At 37.4% G+C, this 16,038-nt stretch overlaps 1 protein-coding gene across 1 annotated transcript in view; it reads right to left on the bottom strand.

Moving 5' to 3' along the window:
- cdc14aa (cell division cycle 14Aa) overlaps nucleotides 1-16,038 on the bottom strand; it is a 38,614-nt gene that overhangs the window by 9,902 nt on the left and 12,674 nt on the right. The window contains 2 exon segments of the mRNA XM_042717904.1: nucleotides 2,264-2,560; nucleotides 15,699-15,977. The gene's annotated coding sequence lies outside the window, so the exon portion shown is untranslated.

Genomic DNA, 16,038 nt, shown 5'->3' with positions numbered 1-16,038 from the left:
TAAGGATATGATAGAAATAAGAGTTTTGCCTGATAGTATATAGGAACCATTTCTGTTGAAGCATTTGGTATGCATTTGTATGATCTGATACCTTACCCTTTTCTGATCAGTCATATTTGGGATCTAGTATATTAGCTAAGGGCATTAGTATGGATGTTGTGACAGTACCTTTGCATTACATTTGCAGTCTGATCTAATCACTGGATTTGTGAACATGGGGGTGCATCCTGTGCTCCCAGTTCCAGGGGTGTCCTTTATTTTAGGAAATGATCTGGCTGGGGAAAGGGTTTTACCTGCTTTAGATGTTGATCATCCCATTTCATTTTCTGAAACAGATGAACTAGCTCAGAATTGCCCTGTAGTTTTACCCACGTGTCTTTACTTGTGCTTAGGCAAAGTACAAGGAATGACGAGATTGTATTGAATGATACTTTTTTGTGTGTATAGGGAGGAGACTGGAGAAGATGCAGCGCTGAGTGTTTCTGTTCATAAAGACTCTGAAGTTATGAATGTTCATTTCCCTTTGTCTCTGCCTGTCACTCGTGAGAAAACTGTGGAGGATCGGATACAGGATGAATCCTTGGTTAAATGTTTTGCTTTGGGCAGAGATGGCAAAGGTGCTTATTATACTGTAGAAGATGGCTTGCTGATACAAAAATGGCAGCCGAAAGTTAGTGCAAGAAACGAGGGTTCAACAGTATATCAAGTATTAATGCCTTCAGCTTATCGAGTACATGTACTTTCTCTTGCTCAGTGGCGTGCACAGACACCCGGAGGGGCTGGGGAGAAATGGCATTTCGAGGGCACAATCGTGGTTTGGGGGCAACTAGACCAGACCAAAAGGGCACATCAGCATTGGTGATAAATGGGGCAGGGGCTACGAGCCAGCCACCCTATACCAACCCTGTACACCACTGCTCTTGCTCAAGATCCATTTTTACATGGACATTTAGGGGTTACCAAAACGTATAACCATGTTTAGCACCATTTGTTTTTTTTTTTTTGTTTTTTTTTTACTTGGACTTAAGAAAGATTTAGCAAATGATTGCCGTACAAGTCATATCTGTCAGTATTTGGGGAATCCGAATGAGGTTATTTCCTCAGCTTCGCTCATACCAACTCCAGCATTGGGTGAGCTGTTTGAGCATGTGATTGTTAATTGCATGGGACCTCTACTTAAGATGAAATCTGTTAATCAGTTTATTCTTATTATCATGTGTACCACCACTCGTTATCCAATAGCTATATAAATTGTGGGGGGAAAGAGTGAGACTGATTATGTATTCAGTACACCGGACAGGAAACGTCAGAAACGTATTTGTCATATCAACATGTTGAAAACCCATTCCAGAGATGATGCGCTGGCAGAACTTAAGACCGCAGAGCTCGCTAAAATAGTTAAAAACAGGACAGAAGTCAGCGCCAATAGCCTTGTGGTTAGTGAAATCTTGATAACATTTATAAGGGATCTTAATGACATTATAAGTGGACCTCAGAGAACAGTACAAAATAAAAAACAAAGGCAGTTCATGACCCCTATAATCCTTGTTAAATTTCTAAAGGAATATTCTGGGGTCAATGCTAGTTAAGCTCAATCGACAACACCTGTGAAATAATGTTGATTACTACTAAAATAGTATCTAAAAATGAGTCCGGGTTACACTGAGTTAGTAGTGTTTGGGGCGTTAAAATGTTCACTGTTTCAACAATACAAGATGTAAACAATATGTGTGTTAATATTATTTAAATGTGAAAAATCATTAAATAGCTTTTTCTGTGTAAAGTTGAAGCCTATATTAAAACTTTGCTGCTGTGACAATGTAAACCCTAAAACGACTGAAAAAAATAATGAGCAACTTTACAGCTGCAATAGGTTTTAACAGAAGAATTAATGAAAGTGTTCTCAGAAAAAAAAAATCATCTTGAAATGAATATTTTTCATGCAAAAATTGGCCCTATTTACTTACATTGTAATCGCCTCACCGTAATCTTTATTACTTTATGCCATAAATGTTGTTTAGCTTAAAAGGTTAGTTCACCTAAAAATGAAATTCTGCCATCATTTACACACCCTCGAGTTGTTTTAAACCCATGTGAGTTTCTTTCTTCTTTTATGATCGACAAGTAAGAAACTTAAAGCATTTTGAAACAAATTGAGGGCGGGTAAATGATGACAGAATTTTTGGGTGAAATATCCCTTTAACTAGGATTGAACCCAAAATATTTCTTTAATAAAATTGGAGTGCATTACGCAACAACTTACATTCAGCAGTTGTTGTTTTCTCCTGATTTTTGAGATTGAGCTTCAATGTTGCCTTGCAACTAATGTTCTTGCCCAGATCATCAACAGAAGGTGTGTAATTGAACACAGAGATATAATTCTGAACACCGTTGAAAATTGGTTCTTCAGGTTCTTCCTCATAGAGGGACTTGTCTCCACGAAGCCACTCAATCTGAAACTTTTCCAAAGGATAAATGTTGCGGACTGTGCAGATAAGCCTCTGTTCTTGGTTTGCTATCAAACTCTTTATTTTGGGCAGGATGGGATCTTCTGGAAATGCTGCAGAAAACACACTTCATCATAACAGCATCCAAATCATTTACACAATAAATACTGTAATGGATTACTTTTTTTTACACTCTGTTTAGATCATCAAAGCTTTAAACCTAATTAATAATAATAATAGTATCCCTAAATATAATTACCATAGAGACAGTGTTATTGTTAGTTTTAAGGAAACATCATCATTAATGTTTACGAAAACAACATCATCAGCTTTTTGGATATTATTAGCCTAAATAAGCAGGTGAAATACACAATTACTATAACTCTTTTCACGTCTTGTTGCAGTCCCCTCAAATCATTTACACTGTGGTCTGTGCTGCTTGCAACACTTTTTTTGTTGGTTGTGTTGTTTTTACAGCACGTGTTGTCAAACTAATGAAGGTGTTTTCTTAATTTTTTTTTTTTTTTTTGGCAAGTTAATTTAAAATTTTTTTTTTTTTTTTTTTTTTTTAATTCTCTTTCTCTATCATTTACTTTACGTCCCAGATGAATATGACTTTCTTTCTTTAGGAGAACACAGAGATTTTAGAAAAATAATCCATATTTTCTAATCCATATAAAGCAAGTGGATGTGCCCCTCAAAGTGGACTAGATGTTCTTTACCACTCACGCATAAAGATAAGCCAGCTCATAAACGTCCCTTGATGTTGTGATAATAGGTAGAGACCCTTGAAACCTCACAGAAACCTCTACTGCCTTGTTTTTGTCAGAAACTGAGAAACAAAATAATTGTAATCACCATAAATAATAATAGTATCATTAAAATGCAGTTTCATGTTATTTAACAACATACTGTACATGCCAAACTTGGTAATCCCAGGAGAGTACCTAGACACATAGTTGTACTTTTTAAATACTGACACTAAACACTAACTGCTCAGGCTAACATTAGCTAGCTATCTCATAAACAACGTCAATGGTATTCTTGATAATCGATAACTTGTCTTCATAGTCATGAACATTTTTTTAAACACTATTTTAAAGCCTGTAATTTTTTCAGGTGTGCAGTGAAATTCACTTTTAAAGTTTCACTTTTTATTCATGAAGCTGATATTTAAAAATGTGACAAAAATGTGTTTCCTGGTGGAAAACAAAGACTTTTAAGATGAAAATGATCTGAAATTACCATTGTAACCAGTAGATGGCAGCAGAAGATCAATCATTTATACCCAGGTGCCATTTCAACTAGTTTTTTCACGTCTTGCTTTTGGATTTATTAGAAAATTACTATTATAAGAAACTTTAGTGTTTTACTGTACTGAAGTATGAAATGCAAGTGCAGGAAGTCACAGAGTCTCATGTAATTTAAAAATAATAATAAACCCAGACACCAACAAGAAGAGTTATTTAAATACTTCACTTGTTAAAGCAATAGTTCACCCAAAAATAAAAATTTGATGTTTATCTGCTTAACCCAGGGCATCCAAGATGTAGGTGACTTTGTTTCTTCAGTAGAACACAAATTATGATTTTTAGCTTCAGGCGTTGCAGTCTCTCAGCCGTACAATGCTTGGCAAATAGTAACAGAATCTAGGAAAAAAAAAATGCACAGACAAATCCAAATTAAACCCTGTGGTTTGTGATGATACATTGATGTGTAAAGACACAAAACGATAGGTCAGTGCAAGAAACTGAACAGTATTTATATCATTTTTTTTTACCTCTGATTCACACAATATCCGAACTGTTAGAACTCTTGTGAATGCGCTCCACAGCAGCCTGCATCATCTTCTACTTGTGGCTTTATGGTGGATCGCAGACTTATAAGTGCATTTCCGCCACCTATCTCTCAAATGGTCCATTAACACTCTATCTACAATCTCAATTATAACTCTGCGATCCGACATAAAACAACAAGAAGATGATGCCTCAGGCGCCTGCTGCTGTGAAGCGCATTCACAAGAGTTCTAACAGTTCGAACATTGCGTGACTCAGAGGTAAAAAAACTAAATCCTGTTCAGTTTCTTGCACAGACCGATCGTTTTGTGTCTTTACACATCAATGTATCGTCACAAGCCGCAGGGTTTAATTTGGATTTGTCTGTGCATGCTTTTTTCTCTCTCATAGATTCTGTTACCATTTGCCAAGCATTGTACAGCTGAAATGCATTGTACAGCAAGCACTGTACAGTTAAAAATCATAATTTGTGTTCTACTGAAGAAACAAAGTCACCTACATCTTGGATGCCCTGGGGTATGCAGATAAAAATCTAATTTTCATTTTGGGGTGAACTATCGCCTTATTTTCAAATAAAATAAGTTAGGCCTAATTATTAATAATATAACAATTAAATAATGCATTAGATTTAAAGTGCCCCTATTATGGATTTAAAAAAAAAAAAAAAAAAAAAAAAAAAAAAAAAAAAAAAAAACCTTTCATGCAGTGTAACACAGCTCTAAATGAATGAAAACATCCTGTAAAGTTTTAAATCTGAAAGTGCACCGTGCATAAAGTTATTGTCTCTCAAAAGAAAGAGTCGACTCTGAATCATTGAAACAAGTGGTTTTTAAAATGAATCCCAAGCCATTTCATGTTGACGTCTACATGAAACATTACCATACTGCCTGCCCACTGGCGCACGCAAACCTGGGAAAACTTGATTTTCGCATTGCTCTGAATGAAAATGCAAATTCATTCATTGCCACTAGGTGCCGCTTTTAGAGCGGTAAAAATAGCTGTTTCCCCGGTAAAGGCTTTACACAAAGCAGCACTGCGCATTATCAGGCTTTAGAGGCAAGATGAAATGGAAATGAGACCGATAGGACCAATCACCACATATTAGCGTCCCGCAAAGGTGGGGTTTGGAAAAATGTAATTAATCGTTGAGCGAATCATTTGGGAGTCGTTGAGCAAATTAGGTAAAAAATAATTCCATTTTATGACAATGAAAGTGTTTTTTGACCTTGCATGCATAACAAGGGCACTTTAATTTAAAAACTACATTGTTTAAGTTTTATCTTTGACTTTAAAAGCTGCTAAATATATTCATCCAACACAGACTTGTCTGCTGTAGGTTTGTTACTCTGAATTTACTCTGCATCCAAAGCTCTTTTTTGACATTGGTTTGTCCAATGTTTTGTTTCTTCCATTGCTACAGTTATCACTGTCAATCACAGCAATGACAATTTAGTAGATTCACTCTCTGAATAATTTACACTCGTGTTTGTCATTCCTGAAATGGTACATGCGTTTGGTCTTCTTTGACAAACAAAATTTTTCTTCAGATTGTGAAGAGAAACCGAGCAAAGGGTGCTCCCCTTGAAGTGCAACTGATTTTGCAAGTGTCTCTTACCTTACTACACACAACGTACACTCTGTAAGTGTGTTGTGAAACTTGCATGAGAAGTCATGTGGAAGCACAGTGTGCCGTGACTTATCGTTTCACAAAAGTTTTGATTTTTGGATTGTTTTCTTAAAAATCTCCATTTGTGTTCTACATTAGAAAGTCATACAGTTGTGTTCAATTATTCTTTGTAAATACGATCAAAGAAGGCTGTGAAAATAAATCTGCATTGTTTATCCGTTTGATATTTCATATAAAAAAAATTCTAACCTTTAACTGAAGTAAAAAAATAGATATATAAATAAATTTGTGTATATATATATATATATATATATATATATATATATATATATATATATATATATATATATATATATATAAATAAATAAAAACACACACATACACACACACACACTCACTGGCCACTTTATTAGGTACACCTTGCTAGTACCGGGTTGGACCCCCTTTTGCCTTCAGAACGGCCTGAATTCTTCATGGCATAGATTCAACAAGGTGTTGGAAACATTCCTCAGAGATTTTGGCTGCACATCCATGACGCAAATCTCCCGTAAAGCTGCTCTATTGGATTGAGATCTGGTGACTGCGGAGGCCATTTGAGTAAAGTGAACTCATGTCATGTTCAAGAAACCAGTCTGAGATGATTTGAGCTTTGTGACATGGTGCATTATCCTGCTGGAAGTAGCCATCAGAAGATGGTTACACTGTGGTCATAAAGGGATGGACATGGTCAGAAACAATACTCAGGTAGGCTGTGGTGTTTAAACGATGCTCGATTGGTACTAAGGGGCCCAAAGTGTGTCAAGAAAATATCCCCCACACCATTACACCACCACCACCAGCCTGAACTGTTGAGACAAGTATAATGGATCCATGCTTTCATGTTCTTTACACCAAATTCTGACCCTACCATCTGAATGTTGCAGCAGAAATCGAGACTCATCAGACCAGGCAACGTTTTTCCAATCTTCTATTGTCCAATTTTGGTGAGCCTGTGTGAATTGTAGCCTCCGTTTCCTGTTCTTAGCTGACAGGAGAAGCACCCGGTGTGGTCTTCTGCTGCTGTAGCCCATCTGCTTCAGGGTTCGACGTGTTGTGCGTTCAGAGATGGTATTCTGCATATCTTGGTTGTAACATGTGGTTATTTGAGTTACTGTTGCCTTCCTATCATCTCTAACTAGTCTGCCCATCTCCTCTGACCTCTGACATCAACAAGGCATTTTCGTCCACACAACTGCCGCTCACTGGATAATTTCTCTTTTTCGGACCATTCTCTGTAAACCCTAGAGATAGTTGTGTGTGAAAATCACAGTACCTGTAGATCAGCAGTTTTTGAAATACTCAGACCATCCCATCTGGCACCAAAAACCATTCCACATTCCACGTTCCCCTATCTTACCCATTTTAATGCTTGGTTTGAATTTAAGCAAGTCGTCGTCAACACATCTAGATGCCTAAATGCATTAAGTTGCTGCCATGTGATTAACTGATTAGCAATTTGTATTACCAAGCAATTAAAAAGGTGTACCTAATAAAGTGAGTGTATATACAGGTTCTGGTTATATAATTAGAATATCATCAAAAAGTTGATTTATTTCACTAATTCCATTCAAAAAGTCAAACTTGTATATTATATTCATTCATTACACACAGACTGATATATTTCAAATGTTTATTTCTTTTCAATTTGATGATTATAACTGACAACTAATGAAAAATCCCAAATTCAGTATCTCAGAAAATTAGAATATTGTGAAAAGGTTCAATATTGAAGACACCTGGTGCCACACTCTAATCAGTTAATTAACTCAAAACACATGCAAAGGCCTTTAAATGGTCTCTCAGTCTAGTTCTGTAGGCTACACAATCATGGGGAACACTGCTGACTTGACAGTTGTCCAAAAGACGACAATTGGCACCTTGCACAAGGAGGGCAAGACACAAAAGGTCATTGCAAAAGAGGCTGGCTGTTCACAGAGCTCTGTGTCCAAGCACATTAACAGAGAGGCGAAGGGAAGGAAAAGATGTGGTAGAAAAAAAGTGTACAAGCAATAGGGATAACTGCACCCTGGAGAGGATTGTGAAACAAAACCCATTCAAAAATATGGGGGACATTCACAAAGGCAAGGCAAGGCAAGTTTATTTATATAGCACATTTCGTACACAATGGTAATTCAAAGTGCTTTACATAAAAGAAGGTAAAATAATCATGAAGAAAAATAATAACAAAAATAAAACAAGCAATTTTAAAAAACATAAAACAGGCAATTTTAAAACATTGGAAATGATTTAAAAATTGACGTATTTAAAATGAATTTAAAACAGTTAAAAATAGAAAATGATTTTACATAGAATATAGTGAATATGTAAAATACAGTGCAATCAATTCGGACATCGCACATTGCTCATTCAACAAATGCACAGCTAAACAGATGAGTTTTGAGTCTAGATTTAAATGTGACTAATGTTTTAGCACATCTGATCTCTTCTGGAAGCTGATTCCAACTGCGAGCGGCGGACTCCCCTTGTTTTGTGTGAACCCTTGGTATTTCTAACTGACTCGATCCTAATGATCTGAGTGCTCTGTTAGGTTTATATTCAGTGAACATATCTGCAATATATTTTGGTCCTAGGTCATTGAGTGATTTAAAAACGAGTAAAAGTACTTTAAAATCAATCCTAAATGTAACTGGAAGCCAGTGTAAGGACCTGAGGACTGGTGTGATATGCTCAGATTTTCTGGTTCTAGTCAGAATCCTGGCAGCAGCGTTCTGGATGAGCTGCAGCTGTCTAATGGTCTTTTTGGGAAGGCCGGTGAGGAGACCATTACAATAGTCCACCCTGCTGGTGATAAAGGCATGAACAAGTTTCTCTAAGTCTTGACTGGAAACAAAAACATCTAATTCTTGCAATGTTTTTTAGATGATAGTATGCTGATTTAGTTACTGCTTTGACATGACTACTGAAACTAAGGTCTGTCTCCAGAATCACACCAAGATTCCTGACTTGATTTTTAGTTGTTTGTCCCCTAGAGTCAAGGTATGCATTCACCTTGAAAACTTCATCTTTGTTTCCAAGTGCAAGGACTTCAGTTTTTTTCCTTGAAGAAGGCACATCCAACTATTAATTACAAAAATCAACAATCAAATGGAATAAACAGTCAATTAGTCATTAGTCAATAAGCCAAAATAAAACTTAAATCTGGCAACAAACATCATACATGTGATAGGCAATTTGGTTCTTTCTCACTATCTGACTTAGTGGGAGCATATACAGGCTAAACAAGAGCGGTGCCAGAATTGAGCCTTGTGGGACTCCGCATGTCATGGACGTCCACTTAGACTTATGCTCTCCTAGACTCACATAATAACCTCTCCCTTCTAAGTATGACCTGAACCATTTGAGTACCATCCCAGAAAGCCCGACCCAGTTTTCCAGTCTCTCTAGTAGTATGTTATGATCGACAGTGTCAAACGCAGCACTGAGATCTAGCAATACCAGCACTGATATTTTGCCAGAGTCAGAATTTAAGCGAATATCATTTATTATCTTAATGAGCGCTGTCTCTGTGCTGTGATGCAGTCGAAAACCAGATTGAAAATTGTCCAGGTATCCATTTGAGTTTAAGTATTTGTTCAGCTGTTTAAAAACTACCTTTTCTATAATTTTGCCTATAAAAGGAAGATTAGATATTGGTCTATAATTGCTCAAAATGGTGTTATCAAGATTTGCTCTTTTTCAGGAGGGGCTTTACAACTGCAGTTTTCAGGGAGTTTGGAAATGTCCCAGAAAGAAGTGAGGCGTTCACCACTTCTAAGAGATCTGCTTCTAAACAGTTAAGCACACTTTTGAAAAAAGATGTGGGAAGTGTGTCAAGATCGTAGGTTTGACGATTTTAGGTGCTGCACTATTTCTTCCAAAATTTTGCTATCAATTGCTTCAAAAATAGACATAGTATCTTTTTGATATTGCGTCCAAATCTGTGTGACCTCTGCATTACTTGAGGATGTGCTAATCGCCTTCCTGATATTAATGATCTTCTCAGAAAAGAAGGAAGCAAATTCATTGCATTTGCTAACTGAGAGCATTTCACTGGGAATCTGACATGGGGGGGTTTGTCAGTCTCTCAACAGTGGCAAAAAGAGTACGAGTGTTGTTTAAGTTACTGTTTATAAGGTTTGAGAAGAAATTCTGTCTAGCTGTGGCTAGTTTCACATTAAAAGCATGAAGGCTGTCTTTATAAATGCTATAGTGAATTTCAAGTTTCGTCTTCCGCCACATCCGCTCGGCTTTTCTGCATTGTCTTTTCATAGTCTGAACTGCTGTTGATCTTCTCCAAACTGATTTTCTGTCTGTTTGTTTTCTTACTGACTATTATTGGTGCAATATCATCAATAACATTCTTAACTTTTGAGTTAATGGAATCGAGGAGAATATCAACAGAGTCTGCAGAAATGCTTGGTGTTAGAGATATAGCCTCCATAAACCGCACACTAGTGTTCTCGTTAATGCATCTCCTTCTGACAGAGACAGATCTAGATTCATTGGTAGCAGAGATCAATATATCAAAGAAAATACAGAAGTGATCAGATAGTGCTACGTCCTTAATAACAATGGATGAAATGTTTAGACCCCTACTGATGATTAAATCTAGAGTGTGTCCACCTTTGTGTGTGGGTCCATGCACATGCTGAATCAGGTCAAAAGTGTTTAGAACCGTTATCATTTATTTTGTAATTTTTTCTTCATTATCTATATGAATATTAAAATCCCCTACAATAGCAAAACAGTCAAACTCTGAGGAAATCATTGATAGCAGTTCTGTGACCTCTTCAACAAAGGCTGGAGAGTATTTTGGAGGCCTGTAAATAATGATAAACCGAATGCGTGGAGCACCTTTCAGCACAATCCCTAGATATTCAAAAGACAAGTACTGACCAAATGACATTTGCTTGCATTGATAGACATCTTTAAATAGAGCAGCTACACCTCCACCTCTCCTAACAGTCCTGCAGGCACTCATGAAAGTAAAGTTAGGAGGGGCTGCTTCATTAAGGACTGTTGCACTGCAGCTGTCTTCTAGCCATGTTTCATTTAGAAACATAAAATCCAGATTGTTTGTGGTTATAAAGTCATTGATTAGAAATGATTTATTTTTTAGTGAGCGAATGTTTAAAAATGCCAACTTGATGGCAGTACTTTGTGTCTTTACATCAATCTTAGTTTGATGCATTATAGGTCGCAGATTAGATGAGTTTGCCCTTGAGCTTGAAAAGACCTTAGACTTTCTATTACGTGATAAAACTGAAATAGAGAAAGCTACAGGCATGCTGGGTTCCCGCTTGTTCTGTAAACATTTGTGAATGTTGCTGCTATTATAGCGGGGACCCGACACATATCACTGAGAGCTGCTATCAGTTGTTTTTGGTTCACCTACAGCAGATGGAGGGTTTGGGCCCTGGCGTTGTGGCAGAGGTCTGCTCCTCACAGGAGCAGGGCCCACAGGCTTTGGTGGTTGGGGGGCCCGCCGTTTTTTTGGTGATATTTGCGGGCTGGCAGCAAATGAGTGAGAGAGTTTAGTCCCAGCATACACCAATTCCTCCATTTTCTGTGAGAAGCACAGAAGTGGAGATGCTGGAGAGAGGGATAATGTGTCCGGTGAGAGGGGCTGTGTCTCTGGTGTTTCCAGTGACTGTGATATGTTTGTCCTGGCTTCCCTGGCTGTTTTCCAGAAGGTCGTCCTTGGGTGCTGAGTCTTGTATCTGTTTTGATGATACATCACAGTCTGTCTGTGAGGAGCTCTGTGGGCAGGGCTCAGCCGGGATAGTGTCCATCAGAAGTGCTTGTTGTGGCTGGATGGTGTTATCAGTGTCCTTGTGGGATATGCCAACCACATGATGACTCGGACCTGGTGTGTGTGTGCTGAATGAATTGACATACTCTGCTGAAGGATGGCGTAAGCAGAAGTAGATATTGTCCTTAAGCACTCTAGCTCCAAGTTTGTTAGGGTGGAGGCCATCCGGTTTAAACAGTTGTCTATGGCCCCAGAACAGATTGAAGTTGTCAATGAAATTTACTCCTTTTATGTTGCAAGATCTTTGTAGCCATGTGTTCAGCCCAAGCAACCGTGAAAACATATTTGTTCCCCTTGCTGGAAGTGGTCCACTGATGAACGACTGAACTTTGAGTCTTCGAAGTGTTTCAAAGAGTTCACTGAAGTCCTTCTTAAGGAGTTCTGACTGCTCTTTCCGAATATCATTCTTCCCCACATGGATGATGATTCGATTTGCAGTCTTGTGCTTCATCAGAATGTTCTGAAGTTCCTTGTTCACATCAGAAACCGTTGCTTGAGGAAGGCAGCATGTTGTTGTAGTCCTGCTACTGACATTTCTGATAATAGAGTCACCCACTATCAGAGTCCTAGGCTCGGCTGCGCTCTGAGCTGAATGCCGCTGTCTGCTCGACCTTGAGCGCCTGTTAGTAGCAGTGTTAGCTGCTGGCTGATCCGATACATGTTTAATCACATTTGGGGATTCCTCACCTGCCTTCATTAATGCTTCAAATCTGTTCTCAAGATGTATAGGGGGTGGCAGAATACCAGTATTCACAAACCTTGTCATAGTCGAATCTGGAGCAGAGGATGCTACAGCAGCAATACGAGAAACTCGTGACAATCTGATGTCTCGTGTTCCTTTGGGTCTCGCTCCCTGTTTGTGCCATCGATTAGTGTGGCGATCAGTTTCGGCTTGTTCCTCTACACTTGGTATAAACTGTTGAGATTCAGAAGATTCATGGGACTCACCGGCTGTATGCTGAGAGGGTCCATGACGACAGTCTGCTGAGTGTTCTGCCTGTTTTGGAAGTCCAGCAAGTAACTTTATTTCAAGAATCACAATCCTTTGTAGAAGTTTGCAGCAGTTCATGCAACAAGTATATTCAACAGGAGGCATTTTCTCTCTGTTCTTCTGTTTGAATGTAGGCAGTTGTTTTCCCGTCTCCGGAATGTAAGCTGCTGGCAGTGGCAGGCAAAGTTCTTCTTTTTGTAGTATAATTCCAGTCCCAAATAGTTTTTAGTTTTAGTGTTTGTGCCAAAAATCTGTTGTTTGAGCACTGTGCTGATCTGCTGAAGTAAAAATCTTAGAAAAATCTGAGAAAAGTACAGAAATAATAAGCAAAGCGCAGAGCAGTAAGCTAGTGGACTGCAGCTGGAGTCAGTGCTTCAAGAACCACTACGCACAGACGTATGCAGGACATGGGTTTCAGCTGTCGCATTCCTTGTTTCAAGCCACTCTTGATCAACAGAAAGCGTCAGAAGTGTCTCGCTTCAAAAAGGACTGGTATGCTGCTGAGTGGTCCAAAGTTATGTTCTATGATGAAAGAAAATTTTGCATTTCCTTTGGAAAATCGGGGTCCCAGAGTCTGGAGGAAGAGAAGAGAGGCACACAATCCACATTGCTTAAGGTCCAGTGTAAAGTTTCCACAGTCAGTGATGGTTTGGGGTGCCATGTCATCTGCTGGTGTTGGTCCACTGTGTTTTCTGAGGTACAAGGCCAAGCCGTATACCAGGAAGTTTTAGAGCACTTCATGCTTCCTGCTGCTGACCAACTTTATGGAGATGCAGATTTCATTTTCCAACAGGACTTGGCACCTGCACACAGTGCCAAAGCTACCAGTAACTGGTTTAAGGACCATGGTATCCCTGTTCTTAATTGGCCAGCAAACTCGCCTGACCTTAACCCCATGGAAAAATCTATGGGGGTATTGTGAAGAGGAAGATGCGATATGCCAGACCCAAGAATGCAGAAGAGCTGAAGGCCACTATCAGAGCAACCTGGGCTCTCATAACACCTGAGCAGTGCCACAGACTGATCGACTCCCATGCCAAGCCGCATTACTGCAGTAATTCAGGCAAAAGGAGCCCCAACTAAGTATTGAGTGCTTTACATGCTCATACATTTCATGTTCATACTTTTCAGTTGGCCAAGATTTCTAAAAATGCTTTCTTTGTATTGGTCTTAAGCAATATTCTAATTTTCTGCTGAGATACTGAATTTGGGATTTTTTCCTTGTCAGTTATAATCATTTAAAATTAAAAGAAATAAACATTTGAAATATATCAGTCTGTGTGTAATGAATGAATATAATATACAAAGTTTCACTTTTTGAATGGAATTAGTGAAAATAAATCAACTTTTTGATGATATTCTAATTATATGACCCCTAGCACCTGTATGTATGTATGTATGTATATATGTATATGTATATATATTTTTACTATTTAAAAAATAAATATGATGGAACATCAAATCCTAAATTTCCAACTGCTTTCTATTTGAATATATTTTAAAATGTAATTTATTCCTGTGATCAAAGCTGAATGTTCAGCATCATTACTCCAGTCTTCAGTGCCACATGATCCAGAAATTATGAAATTTTGTTTTTTCAGGATCTTTTGATGAATAGAAAGATCCAAAGATCAGCATTTATATGTAATAAAAAAACTTTTGTAACATTATACACTATTCCATTCAAAAGCTTTGAGTCAGTATGATTTCTATTTATTTTTTTGTATTAATTTTTTTGAAAGAAATTATAAATATTAATACTTTTATTTAGCAAGGATGCTTTAAATGGATCAAAAGTGATGATAAAGACAATTATAATGTTACAAAAGATTTTTATTTCAGATAAATGCTGTTCTTCTGAACATTCTATTCATCAAAGAAACCTGAAAAAAAAATCTACTCAGCTGTTTTCAACAAATTAATTTTGAGCACCAAATCTTAAACATTAATTTATTTGTGCCGTATTTTTTCTAAAATATTATATGGCACAGACATCTGTTGTGGGCGTTCTTGGCAGTTTTTAAAAAGCTTTTTTTTAATAGTGTTCTTATTGATATTGTAATTATATCGTATCGACCGAAATTAAGAAATATATCATGATATAAATTTTAGCCATATCGTCCAGCCCTAATCACAACAAAAAGCTTCTGCCATGGCTGTCCCAGTCCTCTGACCTGAACCCTATAGAACATGAGTGGGGTGAATTGAAGAGAAGAAGCACCAACATGGATCTGGAAATCTGAAGGGTCTGGAATGATTCTGTATAAAGGAATAGTCTCTGAACTCTTGTCAGATGTTCTCCAAAGTCTCCAGGCAAGAGAGACTCAGAGCTGTTATCTTGGCAAAAGGAGGTTACAAAAGGCATTGAATAAAAGGGTATGATTAATTGTGGCCAATGTGTATCAAAGAAAAAACATTTATTTCACAATAAGACCCCCACACACCCATTTTAAATTCCCCAATAAAAGGTCAGATTTTTGTTAATTTTGAAAGTAAAATATCAAAAGGATTAACGATACATATTTAATATCACAGATTGCTTTGATAATAATTTACCAAGGATATGATTAATTTGGAACACAACTGTATATCTGGGACGGCATGCGGACAGGAAAATTATGAAAGAATTTAAATTTTTGGGTGGAGTATTCCATTACAATAATCATGTCATTACAATCAGCAACTGGTATAAAACTGCTATTTGTAAGGACTGAAATCATTAACTAGTAACTGAAAAATAAGGAATTGAATAGTCATTTTAAAAAAAGTAATTAAAAGCAACACTGGAATAGGTAGATACTAGTAACAAAAACAGATACATTATTGGAATATTTATGTACCAAGCAGCATAGCTTAAGTACAGGAGTAGGTTAGTGGATAAATAATTGGTAGTGATGTTTAAAAGTACTTATTCATGTAAAAACAGCCTGCTATATCCATAAATTAATAACTGTCTAATTAGGAGTACAGCTGAAATATTACTTACAGAACATATGTATCTCTGTTATTTTCTCTTGTGGACTTTGCTGACAAATAGCTTTGCACAAAACTTTATCACTGTGTTTGACAGAGATGTTCTTGATCAGCAGGCGGGAAACAGTCTGCTCATCTTTAGCCTCTCCACCGAGAAATTCATCCAGTGCTGATTTCCAGATGAAGGTCACATTATCTGGACAATCATTCATTTGACAGGTCAGCTCCAAATCCGTTCCTACATGAATCACTGGATTTAACGGAGTTAATTCCAGTCTAAACTTGTTTTCTCCTGTGAAAAAAAAAAAAAAAAAAAAAAAAAAAAAACAGTGTACTGTCAAAATAATGAAATG

This window comes from Cyprinus carpio, chromosome B2 (genome assembly GCF_018340385.1).
Source record: "Cyprinus carpio isolate SPL01 chromosome B2, ASM1834038v1, whole genome shotgun sequence".
NCBI classification, from domain to species: Eukaryota; Metazoa; Chordata; class Actinopteri; order Cypriniformes; family Cyprinidae; genus Cyprinus; species Cyprinus carpio.
Note: the sequence above shows the minus strand (reverse complement) of the source record. Positions and strands in the feature narration are given on the sequence as shown.